Source organism: Myxocyprinus asiaticus, chromosome 41 (assembly GCF_019703515.2).
Source record: "Myxocyprinus asiaticus isolate MX2 ecotype Aquarium Trade chromosome 41, UBuf_Myxa_2, whole genome shotgun sequence".
NCBI lineage: Eukaryota > Metazoa > Chordata > Actinopteri > Cypriniformes > Catostomidae > Myxocyprinus > Myxocyprinus asiaticus.
Window position 1 is genome coordinate 9680792 of NC_059384.1, and position 19676 is coordinate 9700467.

At 38.3% G+C, this 19676-nt stretch overlaps 1 protein-coding gene across 4 annotated transcripts in view; it reads right to left on the reverse strand.

Annotated features, from left to right (window-relative positions):
- LOC127431992 (netrin-G1-like) overlaps positions 1–19676 on the reverse strand; it is a 180756-nt gene that overhangs the window by 131622 nt on the left and 29458 nt on the right. The window lies entirely within an intron of this gene.

Sequence of the window (19676 nt, forward strand, 5' to 3'; positions counted from 1 at the left end):
GTCTTAACTGACACAACTTAGCAGAAAACATAATGATAAGCAATTCTCAAAGGGATAGTTCTCACAAAAATGATATTTCTCTCATCACGTACTGACCCTCATGCCGTATCAAACTCTTATGCAGAACTTTTTTTGGTTTAATTCATGTCTCCTGAAGCGAAATTGAAAAATTTCTTTTTTGTTGTAAATGATGAAAAAAGTCCAAATAGTTCTTATTCACTATTAATTTTGACATCCGCCGTTTCCTTCGTTCACACTTTGTCACGCTTGACGCATACGCTGAGCTGATAAACAGTTGTGGATGTCAAGATTAATAGTAAATAAGGACTTAAATTTTGATCCGTTTCGAACCCAAGCGATCATATCGCTTATGAAGATATGGATAAAACCAGCTGAGTCGTATGGATTACTTTTATGCTTCAACTTTTTAATTTGAGATGGCATGATGGTGAGTAAATGATGAGAGAATTATAATTCTTGGATGAACTATCCCTTTAAACACTTATCTTTTTTCAAGCTAAAAATGTAAAATTTTACACAGAACCTCTGGGAGCACATTGGCGTGACGACTTTAACAAGCCTTAAAAAAAAAAAAAAAAAAACAAGAATTCAATGAAATTAAAAAATAATAATAATAGTACTTCAGATAGAAAGAACAAATTAATGAGAATGAGTCAAACTTCCAAGCACTATTTTTTGAGGGGATATTTGTATAACTAATAACTAAAACATAACTTGAAAGAAGCGAAAAGATAATAATAACTTTTTGTAGCTGAGAGATGTAAACTTAACAAATTACAGGTATTGTGAGCAAGAACACAAAGTGTTGCATTACATTATGTACTCAGAGACATATATTTCTATGAAAATATTGTGTCTTCCTGTGTAGAATGCATTTTTAATTTATATTTTTATTTAATTAATTGTATGGATTTTTTTTTTTTTTCATTTTGTACATGAATAGTATTCTGGTAATAGACACTGGAACTTTTTTTCTTTTTCTGGGTAGTAAGTGTTATTTCCTAATTGCTTATGCCTCAAAAGTATAGAAAATGGCTATTGTTCCCCACAAACTTTGCTTTTGTGACCAGGACAGTGATATTTTGAAATTTACCTATTTCCAATGAGAAAACGGGTGAATTTATGTCTTTTCGTTCACATAAATCCAAATTAACATGTATTTATACTAAAGTAATATTCAAAGCTGGTCCATAATGGTAACAAGTACCCGTCTCTTCCCCTGGCTCACTCGGTGCACCTCAAAGAGGATTACAACAGCATCAAGACCTTGCTGGACGCCTTGAAGTATGATGAGTATGGCTGGCAGGTCATAGGAGACTTCAAAATGGTGGCATTCCTGATGGGTCTCCAAGGCGGTTTTACCAATTTACCCTGCTATCTTTGCCTTTGGGACAGCAGGGACATCAAGGTGCACTACTACAGGCGGGACTGGCCACAGCGGACCGAGTTCTCTGTAGAGAGGAACAACGTCAAGTGGGAGCCACTGGTGGACCCCCAGAAGGTGCAGATGCCACCACTACACATCAAATTGGGCCTTATGAAACAATTTGTTAATCTTATTTGCTAGATAAGGAGTCGGCAGCCTTCAAGTACCTTCAAGACTTCTTCCCTAAGCTGTCAGAGGCAAAGGTCAAAGCCAGTGTCTTCGTCAGACCACAGATAAAGAAGGATTTTGGATTCATATGTTGTTTTTTTCGGACTTTATGTGAATGAAAAGACACAAATTCGCCCGTTTTCTCATAGGAAATAGGTAAATTTCAAAATATCACTGTCCTGGGCACAAAAGCAAAGTTTGTGGGGAATAATAGCCATTTTCTATATTTTTGAGGCATAAGCAATTAGGAAATAACACTTACTACCCAGGAACAAAAATTGTGTTAAATAGTGTTACATAGTGTAATGCAATGGATTTTTAATGTTTTCAATGCCTAATGCAATTAACAATAATTATAAATGTTTATTGTTCTAAAAGCTCTTTATTTAAAACTTTTGTAAAATCAGTTTAAATGTATAATTATTGCATGTATTAATATTAATCAAAAATAAAGGAGGTACCATGTAAAGACAGTTGTTATTGGTGTGGTTTATTTTACAATATTTTTAAGGGTTAAAACAACCTGAAAATATTAACCCACTTTTGAGACAAAATAACCCAGCATTCCTGTAAAAATGAACCAGCATTAAGGTGGAATAAATAACCTATTTTACTAGGTTAAAAATGAACAACCCAACTTTCTGGAATAGATTAGCCCAAAGTGTGTTCTGTCCCATATTAAACAGTGCCTGGGCAAAAAAAAATAAAAAATAAAAAAAATAAAAAAAAAATAAAAAATAAAAACACTCAATTTGGGTTGTTTTAAACCCAGCATTTTTTGTAATGTACTTATACAGTACAATACATATGTGTAAAGGGGTTCAAAGGGAAAGGAGGAGGCCAGAACTGGCTTGACAACATACACACAAACATAAACACATGCAGGGCAGCTGCCCATAGTTCTCTCTCTCTCCCGAACGTCTGTACCCATCGCCTTTATCCCTCGCTCGCCTCATCAGGCTGATTGGGGTCCGGGCGTGCGTCATTCTGGCCCGGCCCCGCCCACCTCCGCGCCACAATAGTGTTCATGATACAAAGCGGTTGCTCAGAACACATTACAAAGCTGTACCCATTACTTTTTTCTTTCAAGAACTTCATGGAAATATAATATATTTAAACAGCCCTCTTCTCTGAAACACAGGCTGGGTGGAGGTCAAGGAACATTGGTAATATCACTACCATGAAAAATTCAAGAGAGAACAGTGTTCAAAAGTAGATTGGAATGGTTTTTTTAGGGACAGAAAGGCTTTTTTTGTGCTGTCTTTGGTGTGCATAGTCCAGGGGTTAAATTAGGCCGGTACTGTCCAGAACGGCGTTCCGGCACCTTCGATTCCAAAAAGGAAAAAAAAATGCTTGTTTGTCAATTCATCCCATGTACTGTATTCTACAATGTGGTTTTTGTTTGATCCCCTTGACACATTCCATCTCTTTTTAGCAAGTGTACTTGTTCAAAAATATTTCAAGTTCATTATGCTTTGTTCTAGTCAGTTGTGGACACTGGTAGAGGCAGCATATTTGAGAGAGGCACCAGAATGCGTGCCCATGCATAGATGCGTGCTCCGCTTCTGTACTGCGTCATAGTCCGATCTCTGATTCATAGAAATTGCGTAATATGGAATCAACTGCTCACCTGTTTCTTAGATCCACTGATATGCAGTAGTGATTTGCTTAGTTTTGTTAAAAAGCTGAATTCCCAGAGGGGCTCTGAATCAGGAATCAGTCACATCCAAAGCGACATCAGATCAAAATATCATAGGCATACAACTTGAGAACAAAAGACCACTCGACGAACACACTGTAAAAGGTTTCACTGTTATTTGCATATTGATGTGTATTCCATTTTTGTTGATTCAGCATTTATTTTTATTTCGTGTTTTTTTTTTCTTTTTTTCTAGCAAATATACAGTGGGATTCACTATAGTGAAAATGCTTCTTCACAAGGCAGTAAAGAATTTTAAACTCTTATAATTTAATACAAATGTTTTCATTACCAATTATATTATCAGAATAACAATTTGAGTAAAAGGTAAAAGGTCATGAAAAAAGTGTAAAAGTGTCATTTTAAGGTTTCACCCGTTAAAAACAATGTGCATAACGTTTAAATTGTAACATTAGATATAAATGTAGCCGGTTTTATAAGATGACTCCCAATGGGCAAGGAGGTAACTTGTCCCAGCTGTCATCTGATTTTTATAAAATGTGATATCATTCTTAATTTTTGTTGTCATCTATTAAACCAAATTTTCCATGTAATTATGTAGGGATGTGCCGGAAGCTGAATACCTTATTCGGAAAGGCATGAATAATGACTTCAAAATGAATAACAGATTCATCCGAATAATATAAAAAAATATTTGCATGACTGATTATCCAAAAAGCACAAGGATAAAGCGACAATTTAAATAAACATATCCAAAATGACAAAGCATTTATGACTCTGTAAAGCCAATATTTGTAAACCTTATGAATGAAAAGGCACACTCCTGTGAGAGATGCTAAAAACTAGGGATGAGCATTATTCGAATATTTAAGCTCATAAAAAACTAATATTTGAATATTCTATTATTTAAATGAAGGTAATTAATGAGAAAGAGATGTTGTAAAATAATTCTTTTAGTCATAAAATTTGCATCACCATTAAAAAAACAAGCTTCTAATTATATCCAAAACAAGCTTATATCATGTCCTGTGTTTTTTATTTTATTTTTTTATATTTAAACAAGCAATATGAAAACAAAAAAGGATACAATGAAAGCATTTAAGCTCATGCAAAGCGAAGAAAAAGAAACTGCTACTGAATTAGACTGACGCAGTTGACGTACAGGACGAATATAAACACTTGACATATAATAGTTATGTCTATATTGTATCTCATGTTTTTGTTGAGAAAAACAAGCATATCCACATGCTTGGTAAACTATACCCATTTATACACACCAGTTTAAATGATGGAATGTCCCTTACCTCAGCTAGCATAGTCTTTCTCGGATGCCATGTTTGTTGTTTACAGAAGTGTCGCAGGGATCAGGTTGTTATAGGGACGCTGCTTTCTGATGAGCTGCACATATACGAGAGTAAAGTGTACACCGATTATTCAGTAGATTTAAACAGGAACCCAGCTTTCTCGCAGTAAGCCACATTCTCACTATAACCCAGTTTTTTAGGCGTCCATCCGAACATACTGACAGAACCGTTTGCTTATCAAATGTGATCAACTTGTGTCCACACTTAACAGTTTGTGTAAGTTTGTGTTCAGGTTTTAACATGCATCATATGGCCAGCAAAGCAAAACTTTGCGAAATTTGAATAGTATTTTTACTATTCGAATAATTATTGCAGAACAAATACTCGAGTATTAGACTACTCGTGCACATCCATACTAAAAACACAGTGAAATGTGACGCAGTTGTCAAAACACATCCATCTGGCAAATGTTTACATGGAAAACAGTGAAAAACAGCGCAAGCAGATGCAAAAACACGTTCAGTTTGAACAGCCCCTTGTTAACATGACACAGCACTCGCTGAATTTCTCAAAGTTACCTCTCAAAAAGACAGCATTTTGTCTGAGTTGATTGTAGGCAAGTTTCCACTGTATCCAGCGCTGTTTGTTCTCTGTATTTGTAAATATCCCGATACTGTTTTCCTGTGTGAGAAACCGCTCCAAATGATTCAGTAAGAGAGTGCTCTGAATGAATAGTACTGAATCACGAATCAATTCAGACAGTTTTGCAAGCCTGTTTGGCCAATTCACTGAAAATAGCCAACTCAAAAGAATTATTCATTTGCAAATTGAGCATTGCTAGTTCTTTTAAACTGCCAACAGAAATACGGGACACATTTCAGGATTGGTGAAATAATCTGAGAGTAAATATTTCTCAGGTCAGTCAGAACGCTAATGGTACACACAGTGCGTAAGGCCGTACAGCTGCAGGCGCCACTGCCTCTTGCCTCCAGAATAATATTGTTATACATGCACAGACAAATGAAAATTCTGTTTCATGCAGATATTAATATCAGAAATGCCAGGAGAAACCACAACATATTCCACAGTTAATGTAGCCTACAAATTCAGCTTCATCTGGTAAGAAAAAAAAGAATAAAATAATATTTTTTTAAATAATAATTGTATAATAATAATAATAATAATAAAAATAATAATAATAATAATTTAGTTTTGATGCACTTCCAGTTTAAGTCCTGCCCACACCCGGTGCTATCCGAATACAATTATAAATATAATTTTTTAATTATAATAATTTTCTTTATTTATCACACATTATACATTTGCACATATACAGTGAAATTCTTCTTTTTCACATATCCCAGCTAGGCTGGGGTCAGAGTGCAGGGTCAGCCATGATACGGTGCCCCTGGAGCAGATAGGGTCAAGGGCCTTGCTCAAGGGCCCAACAGTGGCATCTTGGCAGTGCTGGGGCTTGAACCCCCAACCTTCTGATCAGTAACCCAGAGCCTTAACCGCTGAGCTACCACTGCTCAGAATACAGAGACAGATACAGATAATTTTGTCATATGAACAGATACAGAAACAAATACAGATAATGGCTTCGCTGCACACCCCTATAATTATGTATTTTCACAATTAAGTTGAATAATGACATACATCAATAATGACATAACCCCATTTTAGAGTTCTCCCACCTCCGAAATCCCAATTTAACCACTGGCATCATCTAACCCAACTTGGACTTCCAAAATGCAGAGCTAAGCCAGTCACCCAGGCAGCTGCCAGACTATCACCATTACAAGCCGAGGCCACTTCAACCTGAATGCTGTCACACACCTTCCTCCATCACCTTCATTCATTTACTAATCCCCAACCTTTTTGTATTCTCTTTCTACATCTGAATCAGCCAGAATTTTAGCAAAAAAATGTAGAGGTGAATCCCTCTGTTTGTGAAATCACTTCATACCCAGTTCCAACAGCCATGCTGTTCCTGTTCCAGTTTAAGCCTGGATTTGCTAAGCAACACAACCAAACTGATGGTCGAAGACTGAAAAAAAAAATCATTTAAAAAAAAATTCCATTTCAATTCTACAAAACCAACCTTAACCCTGATCCCAAAAACACAAGCATTAATCCTAAAACAACAACATAGATTGCTTTTATTGCAAACAAAGCATTCAATATATGAAATTTCTATGCACTATCAATTCTAAAAAGTGTCAAATTAAGTTAAAATGAACCTAAGTAAAAAAAAAGAGTTTTATTAATGTAAAAAAACAAAAAAACAACAACAAAAAAAACATATGAGCCATGTACAAAACATATGAGCCATTTCTGTATTGAAAAGAGTTTATACAAAACGATTATGTCAGACAACATACCCAGACTTCCAAATTGCCAGTTTAAAAATAGACAGCAGAAACAACTTTGGACAGAGATAATTCTGTGGAAAGAACTGTCGACTGGGGAGAAGAGCAGTTTATGCTGTGTTCTTATCTACGAGCAGAATAAACCCCGATGCCGTGACACATGGCACGCTGGCATACACCTTTGCTTTCATCCATTCTCTGAAAGCAGAACAGAGTTCTGCGGAATTCACTAACAATAAAAATCACTGCCAGAGATCTTTAGCGCTCACATACGATGGCATTCTAAATAGATCTGATTATACTGACACCAAAGATATGGTGCTATTAACTGGTAGAAGGCTCTTACAAATGTGTCTAGGCTAAAGAATTCATAGTGAACCATTTAAAAAACATGTTTGCCTACTGCAAGACTCTGTAGCGTAAAGTTTATAATTGAGCTGATCGTAAGCTCCTTTCCCACCTAGAGTTCTGGTACTCCCCAAGAGGGACTTTCAGGATGGACAACTTTTTAGAGGAACTACATTCCGGAAGAGACTTTTCCCTCTTGCATTTGCAGCTACAAAATACCCCTGTGATGACAATATGTATTGTGGACCGTTTTTCTTTTGACGTTATTTTCACGTGAGATACAATAGCAACAACTAGAAAAACAACAACAGCGATGGATCCTCCAGGACTGGGGATATGCTTTTGTTAGGACTGTTTTACACAAACTGTGTGAGCAGGTTATAATGGGCACATGAGCTGCTCCTATGAATAGCAGGCTAACAGCTACAAATCTGTTTACACATGGCGGCTGTCGATTTTTTGCGTTTCTCATTGCCTTGTGCATCATACGTTTTTGACCCATCACAGGCTGCAGCACCTCCCACAGTTCCTCTTCTCTCAAAATGTACCTACCCCAGATTAGGAGCTAAAAAATGTATCTCTAAATGGCTAAGAGGAATTGTAGCTCCTCATGTGTGAAAGCGACTAAAACTGAGTAGTTCCTCAAAAAGAACCTAAAACAGGCTTTAGTTCCTGCAGTGGGAAAGGGCCTACACTGACAGCTTTAGGCAGCCATAATGGTTCCTGCTCTCAAGACTCACTCTAGAGGAAATGTTTGCAGGGAAATACATTAGGAGGACTAATTAGGATTATTAGCAGGATGTAATTTGCTCAAGAGGGAATAAAACAAATTGCTGAGGCGTTTCTAAGCTAAACTGAAAATGAATACAAAGTTAATGGCATAATGAATAGAGAAATTTTACAACTGTTGACTTGAAGAGGGTATGGTGTCACCACCAAAGCTCTTAATGAGTGCAGAACGCTGCAGATTCCAGACATATTGTGTCAGATACTGTAAATGCTGACCTGTGATTTTCATGCAGCCATCTTTACTTTTCTACTGGACCCCATTTTAATTATGAAATGAAAATAAAACGTCCATAATCATCAATTGTATGGAGATCTGATTTGAAAAAAAAAATAAATCAAAATATATCAAACCTGGGGGGGTGAAAACGAGAAAAAGACACAAAACTTTGAGGATTCTGTGAAAGAGAACCAGAATAAAAAAAATTTTAATTTGTAATCATCTTTACTGGATGAGAGAAGACTATTCTGAATGGAGTTTTCCCTTAGCATTTTAGTCCTAAATACGGATTAACATTCTCAGAGGTTCTTCCTCATGCATGCAAGGTTTTGTTCTTTTCTATTTCTAAGGCTGCTTTCGCCATGAAAGAGTGAAGTTTGAAACAATGGGAGCTATGAGAACAGGCCCTAATGAGATTTCAACAAAATCCGGCATACATCAGAGAAAATAGCACGGTAGTATGGTGGCTGTCGTTTTTGAGCTATGAAGTTTGGTGAGGAGGGAGAGAACGAACACATTAAACACCATTAAAGAGCCTCTTAACACACCCCGAGATGAGCCGTTACTCCCAGAGCAACATCTGAAGCTCAATGTGTGTCACTAAATCACTTCATTTCTATTCTCTAATGTGCAGTGAGAGGATACGTAATACATTTTAAGCCAAGGCTTTTGAAACAACGACCCCCAGAAGTTATGAGAGTCTCACCTTACATTGTCTTCCCTCACTATAGAAAAAGACACATCTCCCTGTAGAATATAAGTGAATAGCCACTGAAAACACTGTATAATCCACTCAGTTTCCTCTGTAAAATAATTAAGAAAGAAAAGCATATAATAAAAGGCGATGCCGCAGTAGAATAGCTGCGTAGTTTGCGGTTAATACAACTGAGGAGAGACAGAGGTGAGAAAGAGGAGGAAAAGAAGGAAGGGAGTAAAATCAGCTCCCTTCACAGTCCATTCAGACTTTTTATGAAAACTAAGCTGCAAAAATGGCTTGTTTAAATAAAATAAAAATAAAAATCAGGTTATGTTCATATCAACACCCATTCAGTTTTCAGAAAATTGGCCCGCCCTCATAACGTCATTGTGAACTATGCCAAGGTTAGTCAACCTTAAATGAAGTCGATTATATATAGAAGTCTTAAAGATACAGTGGCAGTAAAAGACAAGGATAAAAGAAAGGGTGGAAAATGGTCATATGAAACAAAATCATTTGTTTGGTCCAAGACACCATGACTGACATTATATTTGGACTTCAGACAAAAAATAAAATGCTTCAAAAGACTAGAATATCGGCCCTTTAAAGGTGCATTCAGTAATTTTTCCCTCATTAAAAAAGTTTAACTCCTAAAGACATGAATTGTAATTTTGCAATATGTAGGAAATCATGACCACTCACACTAAAATAAAGACTCCAGTCATATTAGTAACCTTATAAAAGCTGTTTTATTCTACATGGAGAGGGTCCGCACATGGGGGCTGCCATGTTAGGATCACATGACCAGCCGAATACTACTCACTTTATCTCAGTAACCATCCTGTTTTTTGACACTTTCACTCATTGATTAAAGAAATCATGGCTGACTGTGTATACAACATTTCTACAATGGCATCTGAAACTGGAAACTAGTGATTTTAAATGATGCTGTATCCAAGCAGCTAAGTGTCAGTGTAAGTCCAAGATGACACAAAGACAAAAGTTACTGAATGCCCCTTTAAGAAAAAGGGAAGAGTGGACAGAGGGGAGGAGTTTAGGTGAGATGAGATGTCAACCTGAGAAAAGAGGAATGGAGAGGGAGAAGTTTAAATGCCAGACATGTGCTGGCTGCCTGCGGGACACAGACTTGCAGACACTGCAGTCCATCCACCAACAGACTCAATTTACAGATTGGAGAGCAGCAATAAAGAGCTAACAATCTCAATACCTAGACAGCACTTCTGTAACTGCTCACTGGCATGTCCATTTCTCGTCCTATCCTCTCCCTTCCATGAAACTGTAATTTACCACTGTTTTATTTATTTTTTTCTGATCAGGGTCTCACTAATTAAATGAAAGCTCTTGGCCCTCTCCTAATTTGGACCTAGGACAATCTCATTGTGCAGCAAATACTGATTTATATCAAATTTAGTTTGTGAGAGTTGCATGTTTTTTCTCTTTAATTAAAAAAAAACACATCTTTTCTTGCTGATGTTGTCTTACATGGATTGTTATTCATGAATTAGGTTGAGTTCTGAGCTTAAAAAATGTCAAAGGCCCGTTTCCACCTGGTATTAAGATGCATTTCAGGTGATCCGACCACATGTGGTGAGCCCTAAATACAGGACTAAACGGGGTCTAAAACGTTTTGTGATCGAATCAGAGAAACCACATATAAATGTGGTAAAAAAATACGTGTCCAGGTGTAAACAGTGATCTGTTCTGTATGCGTCTCGGCAGCAGTGAAGCACCACCCCTCACCTGTCAATCAACCGCTGCGCTAAAACAACAGTTTAAACTTTGCCGTTTACGAGTCGCTTCAAAGGGAAATAACCGTCCGATCGGAAAATGTAAAAAAGTGGACACATACACAATCACGAGAGCTTCACGGATCTTATTTAGTGTGTCTGATATAAACACAGAAAAGAAGCATGGACAATTGAAGCTCCTTTAATATAGGTAATCCACTAAAATAACAGATAATTCTGCATGACATGTTGCATTGTGCTTACGTTAAATTTTAACTGCATCTGGGAGAAACAGCGCTCTGTTTTGTCTTTTCGGACTTTGTTGTGCTTTAATATCATGCAGTAACACACTGACATGTATGTCATCATGAAACAGAGACCCTCCCCTTCAAATACAAACACAAGTGGTCACAGGAGATGCATTTAAGTGACCAGGTGTAAACAGCGATGTGTCTCACCTGACCACATGTGATCAGATCACCCGAGACGCATCTTAATACCAGGTGGAAACAGGCCAAAAAGTTTTAAACGATATAATGGTGTAACTAATAATGAAACAATAAGCCACAATTACACCCTTTAACCACGTAAAAGTCCTGCAGTGCCCAGTCTATATAATAAGCAATACAATAAAAGACACTGATTAAATAATAAATATTTCAATACTTTTTAATTGACTACTAATAATACAGGGCTCAACATTAATGCTTATCCAGGACAAGTGGATTTTTGAAGGGGCAAGTGAATTTTACTTGCCCGACCAGACAAGTAGCTTGATTAAAATGTCAATAATAATAAAAATATTAATATTTTTCACTTTTTTACAAAGTTCATATTCTCATGTTGAAAAATAATCCAGCTAGCAATCTACTAATAGCTGACAGGCAGTTTATAAGTGTGCGCTGAGCATGCGCTTGTTGTCCGAGAATGCTCCTGGTGAAGGTACGTGCCTAAACTTTTAAACACATTTTAAAATTCCATCAAAATGCCCGTCTTGATGAGGTATTCCTGTAAACACAGTAAGTTATGTCTAAAGTGAACAAAAACAGTGGAGAAAAAGTGGATTTGTATCAAAATGTCGGACTTGTAAGTGTAAATGTAACCTAACCTAATATCGTTAATACTAATATTGTTAATGTTAATCAAACAAACATAACAAGAAAACAAGAATAAAATCACTGCTCTTGGCCAGATAACTTCAGTAGCTTTTAAAGTATTAATGATTTATAATTATACAGTGAAGACCAGCAGTAGTTTTATGTCACATTTCATTCTGAATGTTTTCTTGAATACTTGACTCTGATGTTGAAAACTTTTAAAGCTGTTAAAAGCAATGTTTTCTTACTTTGTATATTTTGTTCTATTATTTTTCATTTATTTCTATTCATTGCTGTTTTTTATTGTTATTTTATTACTAACTGTTTACCAGTCTTGAATAATTACTTGAGTACTTGAAACAATTATTACATAAATAACAAATCAGTTTGTTTTATTATTTGTTGTGGTACTAGAGCTGGTAAGAAGAATCCTCAAATTTCACAACTGACTACTGAAATTTTGGTATTGTGGCATTGTATATATTTTGCATGGTAGATCTAGCAATAACATGATAAAAAAGTAGATATCATTCCATAGTGGCTGTGAGCACCCCTGCAGTGAATGATGGCGATGGAGGCTATTCTTTATTTAACTACTGTACTTAAAATAATATAACTACAATATGACAATAGCCTCCTCTTCTTATCAGTGCCGTTTAAATGTGTGTACACAGAGAATCGAGTTAATTGCATAGGTATAATATTAGGTTGGGGATCTTTCGTAATTTTAGAAAACATACAACAGAAACTTTGACATGTTACTTGAGCATGTAACGATTACCTAAATGTCCTTTTTTCTCTCCGGACAAGTAACTTTTTTACTTGGACAAGTGAATGACTGGCCTAACTGTAACCTAATTATGGTTGCCACAAAACATAGCAACTTGCTGCATTGATATACAATTATTGAACTAGTGTGTGGTCATAGGTGTTTACATAACAGCTATTGTACAACGGCTTCAAAAATTACTCCAATTTAGAATTTGGAGTCCGAACTATCAGTTTTACAATCAGTATTTTACAGTCAGAAAATATCCATTACATATGATTAAAATAAAGTGTGATTGACACAATATGCAATATTGTGCCCCTCCAGAGTGGTAGTGTCACACTTGAATGTAGACCGAAGGCTACTAGCAATAAGCTCAGAAGTACATTAGCAGTTTATCAAAAAAAGCAAATGTCATTTTGCATGGAATGTCTAGGGAAATATTAAGCATTTGATTTCCAGTTCTGATTTCATTGTTATTGATTTTGAATTTTCTTGGCACTGCCTGGGACAGACGTAACAGATCATTGCATTTTTAAACTGTCAGTCACTGAAACGAGGAGGCCTGTCTGAGGGCCAGAGCCTCTCTCTCATTCTTTCTGTCTTAAAACAGCCCCCAGTAAGAGAGATCCAGCCCTCAAGGCCTGCAAAAAGCCTCCTCAGCCCTTTCCTCATCACCCATTATCCCTTGAAATGACAGCTTTTTCCTTTTCTTTCCTCTTCTTGAAAATGAATAGCCCTATTAATCCATCCCCCACAACCCTTCTGAAAGAGAGTGAAAATGAGAGAGATGACTTAAATTGTGCGTTTCTCTTTACATTTTTTAATCAATCCCTTTCACCTCTGTCAGAAAACGTAACCGTTTGAAATCAATTATTTTTTATCGATAAGGTTTTATTTACTTTTCATTTACTAAGCTGTTTCTGTCTTTCTCCAATAAGTAAATGGCTTTAACATATAGAAACTGCACATACTTGTTAATCTCTCCATGCCTTCACACACACACACACACACACACACACACACACATACACTTATACAGTACAAAGGGCAGTTAATGTGGCTGGAATCGGTGGCCCGTGTGCCAGAGAGGTGGAGTAGCATATCAGGTTCTGTAAACCCCAGTGTACCAGTGCAAAATCACAAATGATACCGGCCTTCATGGATCTAATTCTGCAATGCCATAAGCCCTTGTACTCCACACAGGATGATTCACACAGTTGGTAAATCATCATTGGTGTCTTTGCTGCAGTGTATGTGTGTGTTGGTGTCTGTTTTATCCATGTGTCTTTATTTAATGGGTCTTTAGATGTTATTGGCTGGCTCTTATTCCATTTTGGAAAATTTTCAGTTTTCTGATGCTCTACAAATTGCATAAGTCACCATGTCTGTATAGCCAATGAGAGTATACTGGTGCTACTAACACAGAGAGTGAGATTGACAATAAATACAGAAAGATAGAAAGGGTGTGCGAGAGGGAGGAATAAAAAGGGAGGGGAAGGATCTGTAACCTAAAGGCACAGGCAGTAATTAAAAAGAAATCGATCCCAGGACCCCGTTTCAGATAGGCTACCACAGAATTCTGCCTATTCTTAGAAGCCATCCACAGAGAAGGTAGAGAATTTTCCATGCGTGAACTGTGGAATCCAACAAAAGTCCCTGTGGAGAGCAGGGCGGGCTGAGCGGCGACTGTGCGGAGCCAGGCCTGCCCCGCTCTCCACAGTCCCATTACCATGAGAGTGATTTAGTCTTGTCTTGCATTAGAGAAGCAGAGAGAAAAGAAGCCCATAGAAGAAGCCCTTAGTCCTTAGTCAAGAAGCCCTTAGTCAAATGGAATACATTAGTGCCCGACCGATTTATTGGTCGGCCGATATTAGCCTTTCACACATATATCGGTATCGGTGTATATGTTTTACGATATGCGCAGCTCATCAGACAATGGTGCGGTGGTGGATTGTGTCTGTTGAGTGTTGATTTCACACTACGTTGTTACCTATTTGGTGAGATGCAGTGCTGGAAAGTAATTAAACAACGTCCATCTTTTACTCTCCGTGACAAAGAGCTTATAGCTAACTAGCTAACCATGTAGCTACTTTCATTGCTTGTCAGTTGAGTGGAAGCAAATGTGTAAACATGTATTCACCAAACTGTTTTATTCAGGATTCGCAGTTTGGGACCCCCTTCAACTGAACAATTCCAGTCATTGAATTTACAAAATGTAATATTTAAAAGTCTGGTTTTCCACCATTGACAGTTTCCCTTGAAATTGTATAGCAGAATACGGTGTAACACCGCTGTCGCTGTTTATCTCTTGACTCAGCAGGTGTAAATGCTTCTTATTTTACAACTTGCCCCTAATTGACTGGCAATATTAAAATAGTCAGCATTTGACTGATACTAAACAGTACTACTGATGTTTATTTGGCTATGAATTTTATTTTTATTTATTCTTTATTTAAATGGTCAGCAATTGACTGATATTAAACAGTACTTATGTTTAATTAGCTATTTATTTTGTATTTATTCTTTATTTAAATGGTCAGCATTTGACTGATACTAAAGAGTACTGATGTTTATTTAGCTATTTATTTTATTTGAATTTATTCTTTATTTAAATGGTCAGCCATTGACTGATACTAAACATACAGTACTGATATTTATTTAGCTATAATTTTAATTTATTCTTTATTAAAATGGTCAGCAACTGACTGATACTAAACATACTGTACTGATGTATATTTAGCTATTTATTGTATTTTTATTTATTCTTTATTTTCTCAGTGTTCATTTCTAGAATTTGTTGACAATGTATAATAATAATGTAAAATATTCTTTGATAAAAAATATTTGTTTAAGAAAGCAGCCTTCTGAGTACCTTTGCATAGTCATATCAGTGCAAAATCGGTGCACAATCCACATAGAAAATGTCTGTTTTCATTCCAGCTCAAAAATTAACTATATCGGCCACCATATCGGTAATCTGTGAATTTTCCCCCTCTAAAATCGGTATCGGTCTCAAAAATCCCATATCGGTCAGGCTCTAGAATACTTTAAAGAAAATTCTCTGCGTCATAGAAATAAAAACTGGAAGCCAAATGACTGTGCTCTCATTATTTGCAAACCAAGGGCTCCAGCGGGATGTATTCACAGAGTAAATTATAGACCAGACAATATGATTTCCCAATATTCTAATGCAGACTTTGATGGTGACTCCGAAATGTTACCATTATTTAAGATTATGTTTTTTTTTATTTTTTTTTTTATCCCCTTTTCTCCCAATTTGGAATGCCCAATTCCCACTACTTAGTAGGTCCTCGTGGTGGTGCGGATACTCACCTCAATCTGGGTGGCGGAGGACAAGTCTCAGTTGCCTCCGCTTCTGAGACCTCCAATCCGCGCATCTTATCACTTATCATGTGTTCATGACACCACGGAGACTCCACATGTGGAGGCTCAAGCTACTTCCTCCAACCTTTATAGGTCAAAAAGAGAATGATCCAATAGCTCTCTGTGTGTGTGTGTGTGTGTGTGTGTGTGTGTGTGTGTGTGTGTGTGCATGTGTGTGTGATGTTGGCTTTAGTTTTTTTTATTTTATGACATGAAATTTCCACTGACTTGTTCTGTTGTACTCTTCATTCTACTCCTTTTTTGGCAGGTATAAAAAAAAACTGATGAAAAGTTGTCAGAATGCATTATGGGATGGCATCATTAGGAAATACTTCCTTATTATGTTGTAGCAGCATGTGGGCACTTAATCCATGGGTTTAGATAGAACAGGAAGCATCTACTGAAGGAAATATTAATTCCTGTAACAGCAGATGTAGACCTGGACAGATATCACCAACTGACTGTTGGAGGTGAATATATATATATATAAAAAAAAATGTTTCACCTTATTTTAAAGTCATGGGTAAGGTGATCTTGTGTCGTCTGTAACAAGGACAGTTGCTCATCCTGCCTGGGCATTTCCACATGAAAGTCTTTACACTGACAGATTATTTTACATAATAAATATTAATAAGGTGACTAATGTGCATGCAAACCCACATACTAAACATAAAGTGTGTTAAGTCATAGCACCATCGCAGGTAATCGTCACCTGCACTGCATGCCACATGTTTTGCATAGCTTTATCTGTCAGCTGTAAAGGAATTCACATGTGATAAATGTAAGGAATTAGTTAGGCTGACAGAGAAAATTGCTGAGTTAGAGACATGCATCCGAACACTAATGGAGGTCAGAGAGAAAGAGAAGCCATTAGATACTGTTTCAGATGTGGCCAGAACAGCGAGCCATGTGCACTCCACGGTTCTGTCAATAGAGACCCCGCAGCATGGCAAATGGGTGACAACTCGGCAGTATAGCCACAGAGCACCTAACATCAGAGCAAATTGTTGTAAAAGTGCTGGCTAATGCTTAATGTAGAAGAGATAGTTGATTATTGTCACTGAATGGCTGGATGTCTGAGTGATATCCGGAGAATAGCATAGGATTTATAGACAATTGGATGAGTTTTTGAGGTAGACCTGAGCTGTTTATATGATCTTTTTCTTATTTGGCTCCTCAACTATTGAATAGCCTTCCTAACATTGTTCAGGACACAGACACACTCTCTCAGTTTAGACTCATCTCTTCAGCCAGGCATACACCTAATTTATCCCCTTAACCCATAGTTATGCTGCATTAATCAGGGGTGTCGGAACCGGAAACACTTCTGCTTTAAAGTGAATCGCAACTACGCTAATATTATTCTATTTGTTTCCCTGTCTCATCCTCGGGATACATATCTTTAGGTTACCAGAGCTTGCCAGATCCTGCTCCGGTCCAGCAGAGGTTTGACGGAGAGCGGTGAAAAACTATAATGCTTTAATCTTCTGCATATTTTATCATCTTATTCTGGCCAACAACCGTTCATTCAAATATGAAATGTCTGATCATCACCAATCATCCTTAACAAATTATGTTTTGGGGAATGTATAACATTGTGTGCATCAGTAGTTTGTAAAATATCTAGTTTTTAAATATCTTTAAAAGATACGATGCCAAAAACATTGTAAACTTCGGCAGTTTCTTATCGTAATCATGTTTTGGAGATAACAAAATTAACAGGCCTATTCATTTTTGAATTTGAAGAAATTTGCTTCTTCATTTAGCCTTGTCATGAATCCCGCCATTGTTGTTCCTCCCGCTCACCAGCAGAGGGCTCCATCACCTGGGGATTGACTTTAAGTCTCTGGACTCCATTTCCCATAATCCCTGTACCTGTCAATGATTACCTGTTCACCTGTTTCCAATCTATTCAGCTATTTATGTCTCACTCTCACTCACTGTCATTGCGAAGTCTTGTTTTGCCCTGGCTGACATTTCTGAGTGTTCTCTGTGTTTATTGCATTACCTGTGTATGATCCTGGACTGTTCACCCTGTTCCCCTTCTGTCACTCACTCGACGTTGTGTCGATGAAGTGACACTAGGGGTCGCTCCTGGGAGCCCCAGACATCTCTGATCTTTGAGAAAAGTCCAATGAGAATTGGCGAGTGGAATTTGCATGCCACTCCCCCGGACATACGGGTATAAAAGGAGCTGGAATGCAACCACTCATTCAGATTTCTTCTTCGGAGCCGAATGGTTGTGTTCATTCAAGCTGAACTACTACTGGTCCATTCATCTCTTTTGCTCTCACGAGCTGTTGGTCTTACGGCACATTACAGCGGTTCTCCCCCTCTTGCACCGGTGTTGTGCAGAGTACATCCCTGGGCGCGTCAACAGTGAGAAAAAAAAAATGAGTATATTTTCTCTTTATAAGAGAATATTTCCAACTAAAAGAGTGGCACTCTTCATGCCTTTTCATTTGTGTATCCTTCCTGGTTGCGGTCACTATCTCTCCGCTTCTGATGGCCACGATCGCTATATCTCGTGTTTGGGTGCTTCCCACGTGGAGACATCATTCGTGGATGGTTCATGTCCTCATTGCGAGAACATGACCATGGCTAAGTTGCAGTTGCGGCTTTCTTTTGTCAGAAAGAAAGCCACCCCAGCGGCTCACCGTCTCGGTCCTTCTACCTACGGGTATGAGGCTGAGTCAGTTAGCACTGGGGGTGATTTGGAGACTTCAATGGGAGCTTCTCCACCGGGTAACCTTCCCGTCTCAGGGCGGGTTCGCGGCCTCATTCGGAACTCGCTAAGAGGATGAGATATCCATTGCAGCATCGGAGAGCGGGCTCGCCATGTTTGACGTGGAAGACTCAGCTGGACTCCCACCCTCGGGTACCCTGGTCCAGTCGCAGGCAGACGTGGAGCTGGCGGCCATGCCAGGGCCTGTAGGCTGTCCTTCGGGGTCTACGGGGAGCTCCATTTAAGCCCCTAGAGTCAGTAGAGTTAAAGGTGCTCTCTTTGAAGACTGCCCTCCTGACGGCGCTCACCTCCATCAAGAGGGTAGGGGACCTGAAGGCGTTCTCTGTCAGCGAACTGTGCCTGGAATTCAGCCCGGGTGACTCTCAAAAGTGTGGACACTGGATGTCCTTCCTCCTTAGCCCTGTGGCTGGGGAGTTTTCTGAGAAACTCGCTGCCGGTCCAGGGCTAATTAGGCCCTGTACTGGGGTAGGTGCTCCACATGTGCTGGTTACCCCATTGGTAACCCCATGTGATGTATTTTCCGCAAAGTGGTTTCCCCGTTGGTAAACTGCGTCTTCCTTGGCAGACGACCCTCTGCCCCGGGTCACCGTGTCTGTAGAAACTCCTCCCCCCTCGGGTAGGACCTACCATGGGATCCTTCCACATGACGTGCTTCCGACTAGACTCAGTAAGACCATGTGACGTATTTCCACTTGAAAGCCTCCCCTCTCTGGGTGGGGTGTGGTCTCCTCTTTGGAGGGACACCCCCCGACATGGACCTTATATGGCCCCCAGCTGAACGATTTTGTTCCTTTTGGGGAGAAAAAAAGAGAAAAGGCCGTGGCTGGGCCGGCTGGTCCTCATTTTTATGTGCAGTCGAGTTGTCCCTGAGGTGTAGGGGACCGTTTGACGGCCACAAGAGCTTTGGGGAAGGTTACGTGACGGCCG